The sequence below is a fragment of the Myxine glutinosa genome, chromosome 7 (genome assembly GCF_964187855.1).
Source record: "Myxine glutinosa chromosome 7, kmMyxGlut1.1, whole genome shotgun sequence".
Lineage (NCBI taxonomy): Eukaryota > Metazoa > Chordata > Myxini > Myxiniformes > Myxinidae > Myxine > Myxine glutinosa.
The window spans coordinates 58,993,072-59,011,726 of record NC_136267.1 but is presented as its reverse complement, the minus strand read 5'-3'; the positions used below and the strand labels follow the sequence as shown (position 1 = coordinate 59,011,726).

Sequence of the window (18,655 nt, the reverse complement as noted above, 5' to 3'; positions counted from 1 at the left end):
CTTTCTCCAGATCAACAAACCCAAGAAACAACTTCTTCCTCTTCTCCATGTACTTCTCCTGCAACTGCCTCACAATGAAAAGCGCATCTGTCGTTCCTCTTCCTGGCATAAATCCAAACTGCATTTCGTCGATCTTCACTTTCTTCCTTATCCTCCTCTCCAACACCCTTTCCAATACCTTCATTCCATGCTCCAATAACTTTATCGCTCGGTACGAGCCACACTCCAGAGGGTCACCTTTCCCCTTGTATAGAGGGACGAGGGTACTAAGTTCCCAATCCACTGGAATGCGGCCTTCTTTCACCACCAGATTACAGATCTCTGTCATTCTCTTCACACCCCAACTTCCTGCTGCCTTCAACATATCTCCCACAACTCCCGTCGGCCCTCCCGCTTTTCTACCCTTCATTGCTTTTATCGCTTCCTCAACTTCCTTCTCAGTTATCTTCTCTGCCGGTCCTAAAACTGGGTTACTCTCTATGTTGCCATCCCATTCATTCTCTGTATTCAACAGCATTTCAATATATCTTTTCCATCTTCCTTTAATTCCATCTGGGTCGACAACGATTTGTCCCACTTCATCCTTCAAGCAACTCACCCCCATCACATCACACCTCTGTTTCGCTATCTGCTTTGCAATCCTGAATACTGCTTTCTGACCCTCTTCCGAATCCAAGCGTTCTCCGAACATTTTCCTACATGCCTCCTTTGCCTTTGCTACCTCTTTCTTTGCAGCCTTCCTGGCTGCCTTATAACTTTGATGCTCTGCTTTTTCTGCTCCCGTACCCTTCGCCTTCTGCCACGCCTTAAACTTCTTCCTCTTCTCGTCAATCCTCTTTCCAACTTCATCATTCCACCACCGTGTTTCCGAGTGCCTCGGTGGTCCTTTTGTCCATCCACATACCTCACCAACGGCTCCCAACAGACTAGCTTTCATTGACATCCAACCACTTTCAAGCTCAACCACATCATCCTCGACCCTACTCAGCCTCTCTTTTAATGCCTCCCTTACTGTCACCTCTTTCAACCTCCACACCTTCATTCTCGGTTGGTACTTCACCCGCCGAGCTCTCCTCGCACCTTTCACCCTTACGTCGCAGACAACCAAGTGGTGCTGTGAAACAGCCTCCTCCCCCGGGATCACCTTTGTGTCTCGGAGGTGCCCCCTATCTCGCCTACGCACCATCAGGTAGTCAACGGTTGTCGTTGACCCACCTGACGTGTATGTAACAAGCTTATTATCCTCTTTCTGGAATTGAGTATTACAAATCAACAAATCAGCTCCATCAGCAAACTCCAAAATCCTTTCACCTTCTCCATTTCTCACACCATATCCGTAACCCCCATGAACTCCGTCAAAACCATCCATACTCCTTCCCACATGTCCATTCAGGTCTCCTCCTACCACAAGAACTTCCTCATCTTTCACGTTTTCCATCAGCTTCTCTATCGCACACCAGAACTTGTCCTTCTCTTCATCGCTTCGACCAACCTGCAGAGCATATCCCGAGATGACGTTCACCAAGAGCTTTCCAATCATCATTTTCACCATCATCAACCTATCACTCACTCTAGTCACACTCACCACACTGTCTACAAACTCCTCAGAAAACAGGACACCAACACCATTCACGCCCTCTGGGCACCCTTGCCACACAAACTTGTATTTCTGTCCCTGCCTACCCCTCACCATTCTCACACCACTTCCCTTCCATCTCGTCTCTTGCACACAACATATGTCCACTCTTCTTCTGACCAATACTTCCACCACTTCTCCTGATCTCCCTGTCATTGCAAAATTCAGTATGCAAAAAAAAAAAAAAAAATGTACCAAGCAAGCCGAACGCGGACCCATGGGTGGAGCTAAATTGGGTTCCTGCTATGCATAGGTACAAAGCGAGCTGAACGCGGACCTATGGGTGGAGCTAAATTTGGTTCCTGCTATGCATAGGTACCAAGCAACCCTAACCCGGACCAATGGGTGGAGCTAAATATGGTTCCTGCTGTGCATATGTACCAGGCAAGCCGAACGCGGACCCATGGGTGGAGCTAAATTTGGTTCCTGCTGTGCATAGCTACAAAGCGAGCCGAACGCGGACCTATGGGTGGAGCCAAATTTGGTTCCTGCTATGCATAGGTACCAAGCGACCCGAACCCGGACCCATGGGTGGAGCTAAATTTGGTTCCTGCTATGCATAGGTACCAAGCGACCCGAACCCGGACCCATGGGTGGAGCTAAATTTGGTTCCTGCTATGCATATGTACCAAGCAAGCCGAACGCGGACCCATGGGTGGAGCTAAATTTGGTTCCTGCTATGCATATGTACCAAGCGACCCGAACCCGGACCTATGGGTGGAACTAAATTTGGTTCCTGCTATGCATAGGTACCAAGGGAGCCGAATGCGGACCTATGGGTGGAGCTAGCACAGACCGTTGATTGGTCAATCACAATTGTCAATTCAGGAAGAAAGTGACGGGTAATCGTAAATGTTACTAGCTATATATGAAGGCTAACATAACATACTGTACCTGTATTATTTGTTTGCGCCGACGAACAAGGCCCAAATCTTCGTTGTCGGTCTTCATAATTGTCTGCAAAAGTTTCTTTCTCTTTTTATCTGTTCTCTTTCTGGCGTCTTTCAGCTTCTTCTCAAACACTTCCTCTCCCTTTTTGCATTCCGCTAAAAAAACTTGTTCAGATAAAACCAAAACCCGACAAAGAAGTAAAACACAGCTTCAAGTTCCTCCATAGTTGCGGAGCTGTTTGCAGTTTAGTGTGTCATGAGAAATGACGTCACCACAGCGGTCGCGTTTTTTTTCGTCACTTCAGCTAAATCCGCCTATTTTCACGGTTCTTTTGTGCAATGGAAAATCGACACAGGGATTACCGAACCGTACAGTGCCATACCGAATCGTACAGTGCCATACCGAACCGTACTGTGCCATACCGAACCGTACTGTGCCATACCGAACCGTACTGTGCAATGGAAAAGCGCCATTAGACCCCCGAGGAGTACTAAACCACCATTTAGAATGTTTTTTTTCTTCCTGCACTCCCAACACTCCCAATTTCCAAAACTATCAATTTCCAAGCTGCATCTCGGAGCCGGCTGGGACGTTCGGAGTGAAATATTGGATTTAAGTTTTTTTTTGTACCTTGATCTAATTTTAAGTCCATGATTCAATTACAGACATTTCAACACTTTCACTAAAACTGATCAGAACGAAATTGCCCTCACTAGATAGCTTCGAGCAGGCCACATCTACAATTAATTTACAACATACCCTCTCCAGGTTGAAGGTCAAGGTCAAATGGCAGTCTGAAAAAAAAATGTATTTTTTGTCATTGCTCAATTTTGCCAGTGCGGAATTTCAAAGACCACTTGGACTTCCAAGATGTTTTTGCATCATAATAGTGCATCTGCACTGCAGTTGAGCACATGATATTTGATTAGTGTCCTTGACCTACCTTTTTCGGAATGTGACCTAATTAACAAGAAACACGTTTTTGATCATAACTTGAACAAGTACAGATACATTCAAAGTACACCGCCCTCATGCCAAATAATTAAATATCCTACAGCGCGGCATTGCCGGGGCGCCCGGCAATACCGCAGTGCAGCTCATAGAGGCTGCATTGGGAGGGAGAGGTGTACACTAATTGATTGATTAATTGGATAATTAAAATCAATAAAAGTTTATCACAAAATATTTTCTTAATCAATTGGCTAATAGCATAACTAAACCACTAGTGCTTCATCCGAAGATGAATTTTAGAAATTTAATTAAATAAGTCATTAATAAATAAAAAAATAATTAATTGATTAATCAATAAATAATTAATCAATTAATCGATTAAATGATTAATCAATAAATCAAAAATATCCTTGATAGCCACATGTCACTGCCATCATGTCCAAATATTAGCTTCCCAGCTCAAAAGGTGCCTGAGATATTGGCCAAATGAGAAAGAAAATAAATAAATGATTAGTAATGAAAATAAATAAATAATAATCATTAAAAAATTAAATTAATAATCAATTCGGTCGCAGAACACATAAACCACCACCATTTCATCATAATCTGTCACTGAGAAAAAAAAAAAAAAGTAATTAATTGAATAATTAAATAATTAATCGATTAATTGATTAATTGATTAATCAATAAATCAAAAATATCCTTGATAGCCACATCACTTGGTCACTCATGTCCAAATATTAGCTTCCGAGCTCAAAAGGTGCCTGAGATATTGGCCAAATGAGAAAGAAAATTAGTGGGGTGGATATGTGTAAAAAGCCACCAGGATTGTGGGTTTGGTGGTAAAAGCACCAAAATTGGCATATATGTTGCCAAGATGGTAGTAAATAACTTGAGATATGGTACCAAGCTGGATTTTTTTCCGAGAAGCCCGTAAAGTGCGAAAATTCAAAATGGCCGCCACCGGAATTGAAAATATATATTAATTGCTGTATCTTTGTAAATAGTTAACATAGAAACTTAAATAAAGTATCCTTTTGTATGTTTTCAGACATGCAGAATCCAATGGCACCATTATTTGGTTGAAAAAATGCATATATAGCAACATAGTGGTGAACTCTATGCTAAAATTCAAAATAGCCGCCAATCGAATTGTTGATATCTACCACCCAAATCATATAATACCAAGTAATTTTGTCATAAAACATAGATCAAGTTTATTTATTAATATATTTCAGGCATAATGGCACCATCAATTAAAACAATACAAATGCATAGTGAACCACCTTCAGTTGTTGTTAAATGTTATGATTACGAGCGTCCGAATTCCCAAAAGCGACCGGTTATCTTATGAGAAAAGTAGACTGAGCAGCTAGCTATACTTGTGCAAAACAAAATCATATTTTGAACAAAGTGAAACATTTTATACATCTCCAATTATACTGTGTAGAATAACCTTTATACATTGCATACTATCAGTAGGCCCTATACATTTATACACCCATGACACCAGTACACATTGCATACCAACAATTATACCGTACATTGGCGTGACTTATGCATTCACAGAGCAGTGGGTTTGGCAAAAATCATTATACTATTTTCATAAGTCGGAATATTTCAGCACTTCATTTATGCGTCTAGATTATGACACTAGTATGGGGCATGGTGTGTAGAAGTGCATAATCAGTTCCTACATTGCGAACATTATGTGATATACTAGTAGCTTCTCTCCAGTGTGAATGTTCATGACGATGTACATGTCATAATGTAACAACTTTTAGTTGCCCTCATTGTGATCCCAATTGCCACTGCAACGGCAGAGTGATGTACACTTAAGAGCAGCCCTGACACATTTGCATAGTCCCCTACCACCTTTCTGACATCCACATCGCAGCAACTCTGAACAAGACGCCACAGCTTCTGGTAGTGTTGTCCACACCGGTTGCCAGCCCTGCATGGCACTCTTTTGCCAACCGCATGCCTCTGGAGATGGAACTACTGGGGAACGCACAAGGGCCTACGAGACGATGGATATTGTTCTGCCACTTCTTCTCATCTTCCATAGCAGCTTTAACAAGTAGACCGTCACATACCAGTGTACCCTCAGTCCGTGGGATGATCGTATCTTTCTTTGCTGTTACGGGCGTCAGTGTTGTGTACGAGTCAGGGAGAGGTGGTATCTGCTTGCTAGGAAGACGCGGCTGCAGTTCTGCCTTCTGACGTATGATTCCATCAGATTCTATTACTCTGTTTTGGAAGAGTGAAATCCCCGTGCCATGAAATGCGTCATGAGCAGTTGTTGAGCTCGGGTTGTGGTCTAGGTTATCGACAGCAGCTGTGGTGAACAGATTTTTTCGCAGAATGAGGGGACAAGACAACCCCTTCGGATTCATACTGTTAGGCTGCTGAAATGGCCATGTCAGTGGAAATGTCAAGAACTCTCTCATATGATATTGATAAGCCCAAGTGGAACAAGGTATCTACGAGTTCCCGTTTACGAGTATGTCCGTGAATCATCATGCCAAGATATATGGGTAATGGAGTCTCTCTGCTTTTATTGTGGTGTGTACCAGTGGACCCTTCGCGTCTTCTCACATAACTGTTGTACTGTAGTAATTGAGCAATACTGAGCGATGTTTGTATAACTTCGTCGTCGTCTTTTTTCTTGATATTTGTTCCATCCATGATCATGCTAACTAAAGCAACGAGCGACTTGGGCACAGCATCTTCTTGGCATCCCTGTGGGAAGGAACCATCGAAGTGTGCACTCATACCCAACATATCTCGTCGGATTATGTTGGCTGCCTTCGCCAAGCAAATAGCTTCATCGTCGCCATCGTCCATGCATGCATCCCGTAGTGCATGCCCTATATTATCATCAAAACTGAGCATGACATCCCGACCTTGTTTGTATGCACGAAGCCCTGGCATGTTTGCGAGTATTCGATTTTTCAAATCAGTGGAGTGTATACGTCCACTTATTGCAACTCCCAGTTCTGCCAGTCGGTCAGTGTATAACTGTAGAAGATCCACCAGTTTGGAAACAGGTGCAATAGCCTTGTCGCTCAATTTTGTCTCTTCTATGTATCCCATAAGTTCCACCAATGCTATACCATGAGACACTCGGTCAACGTTCTCTTTTTCTCCCTGCTCTGTCTTCCTGTTGCTGGCATTGTACAATTTGACAAGACAATTGGCATGGTACTTCGCTTCCTGGGCCACAAGGTCACGAGAACTGATTTGTGCAATTAACTTTTGATCCTGCAGTTTCAATGCACATTGCCTAACCCTCTGTGTGAGTCGTGGTGTCATTGCTTCATGCAGAGGTATCGCCTCCGTTCCAGCTTCATCACAGAAGAAACACTTGAAATCTTCTAGAGGATCTGTATGTTCAGCCTGCCGTAACATGTAAGGTCCTCCTAGGGTATCGTCAGATGTACATGTAGTAGGTTGTGAAGCGAGCTGAACTCTGGCGAGGCGACTGGCACAGCACTTCAATCGGCATGATTTGTGCCATTGGGCATGATTACGTTCCAGTGTGCTTCCAATACCATCCCCTTCATCAAGCCTACGAATGTCAATCGGTAATGGTTGGTTTCCCACTTCAAGAAATTTGCTCAAGTTTTCACCCAGAGTATCATATCCAACACCAACGTCTGTGCGTTTTGATTTCGCTGGACATTGCAGTGGTTTATCCAAGTGTTCTTGGCATAAGGCACACATACTCCAGTCTATCGGTTGACATGTGTCTACAGTTGATCTCAGTGTCTCGCCGTGAACAAGTTTGCATTTTTTCCGTGTCGACACAATTCCCGTTCACTCACCTACGAAGAGAAGAAATACAAATTATTACAACAAGAAACAATAATTCCTTTTTCTTTCCCTTAATTATTGCATGATCCTGCAGTTGGTCACACTGGATAGTATGAAGATGATGATCCAACGAGGTGATGATATACATTCCTCCTGTAGGAGAGTGAGAAAGATTCATGATTTTCACAATTCGAACGGCAGCCATCTTGAATTTTAACATAGAGTTGACCACTATGTTGATATATATATGCATTTTTTCAACCAAATGATGGTTCCATTGGATTCAGCATGTCTGAAAACATACAAAAGGATACTTTATTTAAGTTTATATGTTAACTATTCACAAAGATACGGCAATTAATAGACATTTTCAATTGTGGTGGCGGCCATTTTGAATTTTCGCACTTTATGGGCTTCTCGGAAAAAATCCAGCTTGGTACCATATCTCAGGTTTATTAGTTCCATCTTGGCATCATATATGCCAATTTTGGTGCTTTTACCACCAAACCCACAATCATTTCACATATCTGCCCCACTAAATAAATAAATGATTAATAATGAAAATAAATAAATAATAATCATAAAAAAATTTAATTATTAATCAATTCGGTCATAGAACACATAAACCACCACCATTTCATCAGAATCTGCAACTTAAAAAAAATAAATTTTAGTCATTAATCGAATAATTAAATAATTAATCGATTAATTGATTAATTGATTAATTAATAAATCAACAAGTACACATACATTCAAAGTACACCGCCCCCATGCCAAATAATTAAATATCCTACAGCGCGGCATTGCCGGGGCGCCTCCGGCCTCCGGCCTCTGGCGCCCGGCAATACCGCAGTGCAGCTCATAGAGACTGCATTGGGAGGGAGAGGTGTACACTAATTGATTGATTCATTGTATAATTAAAATCCATAAAAGATTATCACAAAATATTTTCTTAATCAATTGGCTAATAGCATAACTAAACCACTCGTGCTTCATCCGAAGATGTATCTTTTAGAAATTTAATTAAATAACTCATTAATAAAAAATGAAATAATTAATTGATTAATCAATAAATAATTAATCGATTAATAAATAAATAATTAATCGATTAAATGATTTATCAATAAATCAAAAATATCCTTGATAGCCACATCACTTGGTCACTGTCATGTCCAAATATTAGCTTCCCAGCTCAAAAGGTGCCTGAGATATTGGCCAAATGAGAAAGAGAATAAATAAATGATTAATAATGAAAATAAATAAATAATAATCATAAAAAAATTAAATTATTAATCAATTCGGTCAGAGAACACATAAACCACCACCATTTCATCAGAATCTGTAACTGAAAAAAAAAAAAAAAATTTAGTCATTAATCGAATAATTAAATAATTAATCGATTAATTGATTAATTGATTAATTAATTAATCAAAAATAGCCTTTGCAGCCAAATCACCTGGTCATTGGCATGTCCAAATATCAGCTTCCTAACTCAAAAGGTACCTGAGTTAATGGTCAGAAGAGAAAGGAAATTTGATTAATTAAATAAGTACTTAATTAATCGCTAATAATTAAATAACTCCTCAATTTATTGATTAATCAAAAAACAAAAAATAGCGTTTTTGACAATGGACTTGCTCACTATTGTGCCGAAATTTCAGCTTCCTATCTCAAAGGATGGCTGAGATATCGCCCGGACAAACAAACAAGTACAGATACATTCAAAGTACACCGCCCCCATGCCAAATAATTAAATACCCTACAGCGCGGCATTGCCGGGGCGCCCCTGGCGCCCGGCAATAACGCAGTGCAGCTCACAGAGGCTGCATTGGGAGGGAGAGGTGTACACTAATTGATTGATTAATTGTATAATTAAAATCAATAAAAGATTATCACAAAATATTTTCTTAATCAATTGGCTAATACCATAACAAAACCACTAGTGCTTCATCCGAGGATGTATCTTTTAGAAATTTAATCAAATAAGTCATTAATAAAAAATTAAATGATTAATTGATTAATCAATAAGTAATTCATCGATTAATCAATAAATAATGAATCGATTAAATGATTAATCAATAAATCAACTAGAATCCGGGCACTCGGTAGAGCGCATACCTTCGCCGCAGCTACTGTTCTGTACTTGGCATGGGAGTGTATGCGATGTGAAACTTTATGTGAAATGCGATCGATTTTTAAAAATCAGAATTTGAGCAAATCTGTTTCATTCGTCTGTTAATATGCCTCCCCGATTGACAAATCTGCAATTTGAATTTCATTTGAGGTTGAAATGATTGCGGGAGATCGCGTTATAGTGATGACGTCTTGGATGGACATCCTCTTCTTCAGTCGCTCATAACTTTGAGTGAAATACGATCGAGTTAAAAATAGTCAGAATTTGAGCAAATCTGTTTCATTCGTTTGTTAATATGCCTCATCTCTTGACAAATCTGCAATTATAATTTTTTTTGAGGTTGAAATGATCGCGGGAGATTGCGTTATAGTGATGACGTCCTGGATGGACATCTTCTTCTTCAGTCGCGCATAACTTTGAGTGAAATACGATCGAGTTAAAAATAGTCAGAATTTGAGCAAATCTGTTTCATTCGTTTGTTAATATGCCTCATCTATTGTCAAATCTGCAATTATAATTTTTTTTGAGGTTGAAATGATCGCGGGAGATCGCGTTATAGTGATGATGTCCTGGATGGACATCTTCTTCTTCAGTCGCTCATAACTTTGAGTGAAATACGATCGAGTTAAAAATAGTCAGAATTTGAGCAAATCTGTTTCCCAAAATCTAATCAAATGTGTCCCGTATAATAACCAATCATCCCACCAAATTTCATGCAATTCGGTTGAATACTTTTTGAGTTATGCGATTAACATACACACACACAGACATACAAATAAATACACAGCGATCAAAACATAACCTTCCGCTTTTGCGAAGGTAAAAATATCCTTGATAGCCACATCACTTGGTCACTGTCATGTCCAAATATTAGCTTCCCAGCTCAAAAGTTGCCTGAAATGTTGGCCAAATGAGAAAGAAAATAAATAAATGATTAATAATGAAAATAAATAAATAGTAATCATAAAAAAATTAAATTATCAATCAATTCGGTCACAGAACACATAAACCACCACCATTTCATCAGAATCTGTAACTGGGGGAAAAAAATTTTTTTTTAGTAATTAATCGAATAATTAAATAATTAATCGATTCATTGATTAATTGATTAATCAATAAATCAAAAATATCCTTGATAGCCACATCACTTGGTCACTCATGTCCAAAAATTAGCTTCTGAGCTCAAAAGGTGCCTGAGATATTGGCCAACTGAGAAAGAAGATGAATGATTAATAATGAAAATAAATAAATAATAATCATAAAAAAATTAAATTATTAATCAATTCGGTCACAGAACACAGAAACCATTTCATCCATTCAAAATCAAACCCACCATTTCATCAGAATCTGTAACTGGGAAAAAAATTTTTTTTTAGTAATTAATCGAATAATGAAAATAATTAATTGATGAATTGATGAATCAATAAATCAAAAATATCCTTGATAGCCACATCACTTGGTCACTCATGTCCAAATATTAGCTTCTGAGCTCAAAAGGTGCCTGAGATATTGGCCAAATGAGAAAGAAAATAAATAAATGATTAATAATGAAAATAAATAAATAAATCATAAAAAAATTAAATTATTAATCAATTTGGTCAGAGAACACATAAACCACCACCATTTCATCAGAATCTGTAACTTTAAAAAAAAAAACAATTTTTTAGTACTTCATCGAATAATTAAATAATTACTCGATTCATTGATTAATTAATAAATCAAAAATAGCCTTTGCAGCCAAATCACCTGGTCATTGGCATGTCCAAATATCAGCTTCCTAACTCAAAAGGTGCCTGAGTTAATGGTCAGAAGAGAAAGGAAATTTGATTAATTAAATAAGTACTTAATTAATCGCTAATAATTAAATAACTCCTCAATTTATTGATTAATCAAAAAACAAAAAATACCGTTTTTGACAAAGGACTTGCTCACTATTGTGCCGAAATTTCAGCTTCCTAGCTCAAAGGATGGCTGAGATATCGCCCGGACAAACAAACAAACAAGAAAGAAAACAAGAAAACAAGAAAACAAACAACCAGAGTGAAAACCGAGTACTCCCTTTCAGTGTGCGTCACTGCCGAGCCCCCTTCGGTGCCCAGCAATGACGATTTGCAATGCCTGGAGACGGCATAGGAAAGGAGCGGTGTACAACAAACAACGAGAGTGAAAACTGAGTACTCTCTTTCAGCGTGCGTCACTGCCGAGCCCCCTTCGGTGCCCGGCAATGACGATTTGCAATGCCTGGAGACAGCATAGGAAAGGTGCGGTGTACAACAAGAAAGCAAGAAAACAAACAAACAACGAGAGTGAAAACTGAGTACTCTCTTTCAGCGTGCGTCACTGCCGAGCCCCCTTCGGTGCCCGGCAATGACGATTTGCAATGCCTGGAGATGGCAGAGGAAAGGTGCAGTGTACAACAAACAAGAAAGCAAGAAAACAAACAAACAACCAGAGTGAAAACTGAGTACTCCCTTTCAGCGTGCGTCACTGCCGAGCCCCCTTCGGTGCCCGGCAGTGACGATTTGCAATGCCTGGAGATGGCATAGGAAAGGAGCGGTGTACAACACACAACGAGAGTGAAAACTGAGTACTCTCTTTCAGCGTGCGTCACTGCCGAGCCCCCTTCGGTGCCCGGCAATGACGATTTGCAATGCCTGGAGACGGCATAGGAAAGGTGCGGTGTACAACAAACAAGAAAGCAAGAAAACAAACAAACAACCAGAGTGAAAACTGAGTACTCCCTTTCAGCGTGCGTCACTGCCGAGCCCCCTTCGGTGCCCGGCAGTGACGATTTGCAATGCCTGGAGATGGCATAGGAAAGGAGCGGTGTACAACAATTATCTTCCGACTTTCATGGTGATGATTTTTATGGATGCATTGTAGATGGGAGCACATTTTCTTTATTTACACTCTATCTCTAAAGGTCAAAGCCATATGGTGGCCCAAAAGGAATATGGCCATCATTGGATCACAGGTCAAGCGTAAGTCGTGGGCATTGCTAAGGGTAAGCCTCTCCCGGTAGGAGAGGCTTACCCTTGGCGATCGCTTTGTGATCGCAGATATCTGATTTATTTGTGCACATTTTAAAGCCTATAATATCCATAGAAATCATTATTCATCTGCCCATGTATCCTGCCCCTGTATATGACCATTGACTTGTTTTTACTTTGAACACCTGATAAACCCATAAATGAGACCTCAACAGGTCACATTCTCTGGAAAGTGCTTTCATAAATAATTAATTAATAATCTCTAATTGACACCTGGTTACCTCCGCCACCAAAGGTGGATGGAGGTTATGTTTTCACCCCTGTCTGTCTGTTTGTCCATTTGTCTGTCCATTTGTGAACAAAATATCTCAAAAAGTTGTTGACGGATTCGGACAAAATTTGGCAGAGATGTAGCGTATGTGACAAGGACGAAATGATTAGATTTTGGTGAAGATCCGGATTGGGATCCGGCTACTAGAATTTTAAAGTGATTCTTCACCATTGGGAGATAGGGCCAAAAACGATACATAGCAGGATATCTCAAAGAGTTGTGGACAGATTTGGACGAAACTTGGTGGACCGGTTGTGTGTCTGACAAAGACGATTCGATTCGATTTTGGTGAAGATCTGAATATGGATTCGAATATGAGAATTATTTAATTCTTCAAGTGATTCTTCACCATTTGGGAGACAGGGCCAAAAACTATACATAGCATGATATCTCAAAAAGTTATGGATGTATTTGGACGAAACTTGTTGGACAGGTTGTGTGTGTGACAAGGAAGAATCGATTCAATTTTGGTGAAGATCCGGATCCGGATCCAGCTAGTAGAATTTATTAAGTGATTCTTCACCATTGAGTGATATGGCCAACCTGGCAGAGGTATGCTCTCTACTGAGTGCCGTTCTAGTTTCCTCATGTGCTCTAAACTTTGAAAACCGCTCTATCCCTGCTCCTGTTGTTTCAGCTTATTGTAACCATGGGATTCCATTACTATGTACATGTTATTTTCAAAAAGTCAAAATCGCCTACTTTATTCTTCCAATCTATGATATGGGAGAAATTTATTTCATAGCATATCCTTCTTAAAGATATATATATATATATATATATATATATATATATATATATATATATATATATATATATACTCTATTTAATTATTTATCTCTCAATTTTTCAATTATTACAGAATTATCCCAAGAATGAGGCAGCTAAATTGGCCTGTTCTACATTCCCAATTTAATCCATAGCTCATGATACTGGGATTCAAAGTATTCCACATGCTGTGTTGATTTGTCCTTTGTCTACGAATATCTTCATCCTGCGAATAATGTCGGTACAAACTCCCCATGTGATCCGAAGACCGCTTTGTGTGTGTGCACGCAGTTGGTTGTTATCTCCACATGTGGGTTTCAGAATGTGGAAAGAAGCTTAATTTCGTGTGTGTGTGTGTGTGTGTGTGTGTGTGTGTTTGTGTGTGTGTGTGTTTGGTTGGTTGGTTGGTTGGTTGTAATCTCCACATGTGGGTTTCAGAATGTGGAAATAAGCTTAATTTCGTGTGTGTGTGTGTGTGTGTGTGTGTGTGTGTGTGTGTGTGTGTGTGTGTGTGTGTGTGTGTGTGTGTGTGTGTGTGTTGGTTGGTTGGTTGGTTGGTTGGTTGTAATCTCCACATGTGGGTTTCAGAATGTGGAAATAAGCTTAATTTCGTGTGTGTGTGTGTTGTACTCCGTTATTGCTGTGCTGTCGTTTCAAGCATTGAACTCTTCAAACAAACAACACATCGATTCAGCATCACCTCCTCCATGCACATTTTATATGACGTCATTGAGTTGCAATAATTCATTGATATGAGCTTTGTTCTTGGTAGAACATTCACCGGGAAAGCATGGCACAGCCTGAAACAAATCTCAGCTATCTAATTTACTTACCATGTCCACATGACACAATATATATACATATACAGTCACGTGAAAAAGTAAGTACACCCCATGTAAAGTTTTGACTTTTTCAACATATTTCAACATACAGCTATTTGCTCTTCATTTCAACAATATTGATAGATAAAGGTGATATAATATAACAAATATCATGAAACATTTACATTTTGTAGTCCATTGTATAATTTAAATAAACATAAATGCAAATTTCGCATGTGGAAAAAGTAAGTACGTATATATCTGTGCAGCGTCTGTCCTGTCCTGTGTTGTCTTGTGTTGTGTTGTCTTGTCACTGAACTACTTTCTCAAACTTTTGTGAAATCGTACCAAACTTCTGGTATGCACATATCTCTTCCGTCGGTATGTCCTAAGGGTATTTTCTTTGAAAATATTTCCAATTTTTTTTTTTTTTGGAGAATTTTTTGGGGAATTTTTTTTTTTCAACTTCAATTGTTTATAAAATGTGATATCACGTATATTACAAATACATTTGTGCAAAATAATTATATGAATTATGATTGGTTTAAACCATGACAAAACAGCAACTCGGGTTTTTTTTTTTGGGTTTTTTTTTTTTGTATACAAGATCGAGGCTCGTGAAAGAGCTAACATTAATCACACAAAAAGACAAACCGACACACAAAACACAAAAAACAAGGGGAGCGGCAGACAAGATGGGGAGAGAGGGGGGAGGACACAAAAGAGAGGGGGAAGAGGGGGAAGGACACAAACACAACATTTGAGAGCAGGGACATCGGGAGGACTTGGGGGGAGGTGGGAGAGGAATAAAACATATGAACATTGCAAGGACTCTGGGGTGAATTACCGGGGGTAGAAAAGATCAAGGTTTTCGATGGGGGAAGATAAGAGATGGTGGTGAACAGCTGTTTTAAAGACCTGGAGGGAGGAGTGGGATTGAAGGGAGTGGGGGAGTTTGTTCCAGAGGCGGGAGAAAAGGTGAATGAAAGAGTGAAGGTGAACAGAGAGCCTAGACTTTGGCAGTTTAACCATAAGAGGGTTGCAGGCAGATCTTGTGCGACCTGAAGGAATATTGGGGGGACAGAGCACAGAGAGAGCTGGGGGAGCAAGGCCGGAGAGGAGTCGGTAGAAGACAGAAAGACCACCAACCTGCCTGCGGTGAGTGAGTGAAAGGCCCTCGGAGTTGACTACATCGCAGGAGATTCCAATGATTCTGAAAGCTTTGGCCTCAACAGCGTGAAGCCGAGCAAGGTGTGAGGCAGGAGCACCAGCCCAGAGGGGGGAACAGTATTCCATTGAGCTGCGGATGAAAGCCTTGTATGTGGTGAGGAGCTCAGGTGTGCCAAGGAAGGACTTCGCACGACGGAGGATGCCCAGTCGGCGACTGGCTTTGGAGGCCAGCTTGGAAATGTGGTTTTCCCAAGAAAGATCATGGCAGATAGTGAGACCCAAAAGCTTGAGCGACAGAACTTCTTGGAGAGGATTGTTGAGAAAGTAGATGGGAGGGTTGTCCAGTCGGTCCTTTCGGAGAGACATTGTAAGAGTGTGAGATTTGTCAGGATTGAAAGACATGTTCCACTTGTTTGACCAGTCTGTGATTTTGTCCAGGTCTGCAGAGAGTGAGGAGGCTGCAGACTGCCGATCTGAGGGATGAGGAATGGAGCGACAGAGAGTAGAGTCGTCAGCAAAGAGATAGAGAGGATTTTCAAGAGAGTCAGAGAGATCATTGATGAAGACCAGAAAAAGCACAGGGCCCAGAACACTACCTTGGGGAACTTCAGCCTGAACAGGAAGAGGAGATGAGAGAAACGCATTCAGGGCCACACGTTGACTACGACCAGAGAGGAAGTCCGCCAGCCATGCGTGGAGATTTCCATGGATACCAAAGGAGGAGAGTTTGGTGAGCAGAGCAGGGTGCCAGACCGTATCGAAGGCATGTGAAATGTCAAGGGAGACAGCTCTAATTTCCTGTTTGGCGTTGAGGACCTCCATCCATTGTTGAGAAAGCAGAAGCAGCATGTCCAGAGTAGAGTGACCAGGTCTGAAACCAAATTGATGATCAGAGATCAAGCCATTGGAGAAGAGGAAAGATTTAATATCTGAAGCAATGATGGATTCCATGACTTTGCTGATAATTGGGATAATTTATTTTTTTGATATTTTGATATTTTTGATATTTGATAATTTTGATATTGAATTTTGATAATTTGCTGATAATTGGGTACAGTCATTTATCTATGTATCTACACATCTGGGCAGTGTCTGTGTTGTCACTTAACGACACCCTCAAACTTTTGTTTCGCGGTTGTGAAGTGTTTTTAATAACGTTGTGGTGGTTTTGAATCACGTGGTGGTGAGGTATTGTGTATTATGTGGTGGTGAGGTGAGGTGAGGTGAGGCATTATGTGGTGGTGAGGTGTTTCTCAATCACATGGTGGTGAGGTGTTTTGATTAATGTGGTGGTGAGGTATTTATAATTACGTGGTGGTGAGGTGTTTTGAATTACGTGGTGGTGTGTTTTGAATTACTTGGTGGTGAGGTATTTTTAAATGACGTGGTGGTGAGGTGTTTTTAAATGACGTGGTGGTGAGGTGTTTTTAATTTTGTGGCTGTGAGGTGTTTTTATTACGTGTTTTATGGCTGTGAGGTGTTTTTATTACGTGTTTGATGGCTGTGAGGTGTTTTTATTACGTGTTTTATGGCTGTGAGGTGTTTTTATTACGTGTTTGATGGCTGTGAGGTGTTTTCAATTTTGTGGTGGTGAGGTGTTTTTAATTTTTGTGGTGGTGAGGTGTTTTTATTACGTGTTTTATGGCTGTGCGGTGTTTTCAATTATGTGGTGGTGAGGTGTTTTAAATTACTTGGTGGTGAAGTGTTTTGAATTACGTGGTGGTGAGGTATTTATAATTACGTGGTGGTGAGGTGTTTTGAATTACGTGGTGGTGAGGTGTTTTGAATTACTTGGTGGTGAGGTATTTTTAAATGACGTGGTGGTGAGGTGTTTTTAAATGACGTGGTGGTGAGGTGTTTTTAAATGACGTGGTGGTGAGGTGTTTTTAATTTTGTGGCTGTGAGGTGTTTTTATTACGTGTTTTATGGCTGTGAGGTGTTTTTAATTTCGTGGTGGTGAGGTATTTTTATTACGTGTTTTATGGCTGTGAGGTGTTTTTATTACGTGTTTGATGGCTGTGAGGTGTTTTCAATTTTGTGGTGGTGAGGTGTTTTTAATTTTGTGGTGGTAAGGTGTTTTTATTACGTGTTTTTTTATGGCTGTGCGGTGTTTTCAATTATGTGGTGGTGAGGTGTTTTAAATTACTTGGTGGTGAAGTGTTTTGAATTACGTGGTGGTGAGGTATTTATAATTACGTGGTGGTGAGGTGTTTTGAATTACATGGTGGTGAGGTGTTTTGAATTACTTGGTGGTGAGGTATTTTTAAATGACGTGGTGGTGAGGTGTTTTTAAATGACGTGGTGGTGAGGTGTTTTTAAATGACGTGGTGGTGAGGTGTTTTTAAATGACGTGGTGGTGAGGTGTTTTGAATTACTTGGTGGTGAGGTATTTTTAAATGACGTGGTGGTGAGGTGTTTTTAAATGACGTGGTGGTGAGGTGTTTTTAATTTTGTGGCTGTGAGGTGTTTTTATTACGTGTTTTATGGCTGAGGTGTTTTTAATTTCGTGGTGGTGAGGTATTTTTATTACGTGTTTTATGGCTGTGAGGTGTTTTTATTATGTGTTTGATGGCTGTGAGGTGTTTTCAATTTTGTGGTGGTGAGGTGTTTTCAATTTTGTGATGGTGAGGTGTTTTGAATTACTTGGTGGTGAGGTGTTTTGAATTACATGGTGGTGAGGTGTTTTGAATTACGTGGTGGTGAGGTGTTTTGAATTACTTGGTGGTGAGGTGTTTTGAATTACGTGGTGGTGCAGTGTTTTGAATTACTTGGTGGTGAGGTGTTTTGAATTACGTGGTGGTGAGGTGTAATCGTCCCAAACTTCCAGTCTGCACCGACCCCTCCCCTATGTATGTGCGGAGGGGTTCTTTCTTGAAAAAAAAACATTCAACCTAAATCTTCAACCTAAATTGCCTATAAAAATGTAATATCACAAACACAACAAATACATTTGTGCAAAGTAATTGTTTGTATTATGATTGGTGTAAATCATGACAACACAGCAACTCAGGTACAGTCATTATCCTCAGCTAAAATAAGCCCGTTTCACTGTAACGACGCTTGGTTAGGCGAGCGCAGCGAGCCGAGCCAAGCTAGTATATATATATATACATATATATATATATATACATACATACATACATATAC

General features: G+C 40.1%; 1 protein-coding gene across 1 annotated transcript in view; it reads left to right on the top strand.

Moving 5' to 3' along the window:
- KCNH6 (potassium voltage-gated channel subfamily H member 6) overlaps positions 1-18,655 on the top strand; it is a 262,729-nt gene that overhangs the window by 18,566 nt on the left and 225,508 nt on the right. The window lies entirely within an intron of this gene.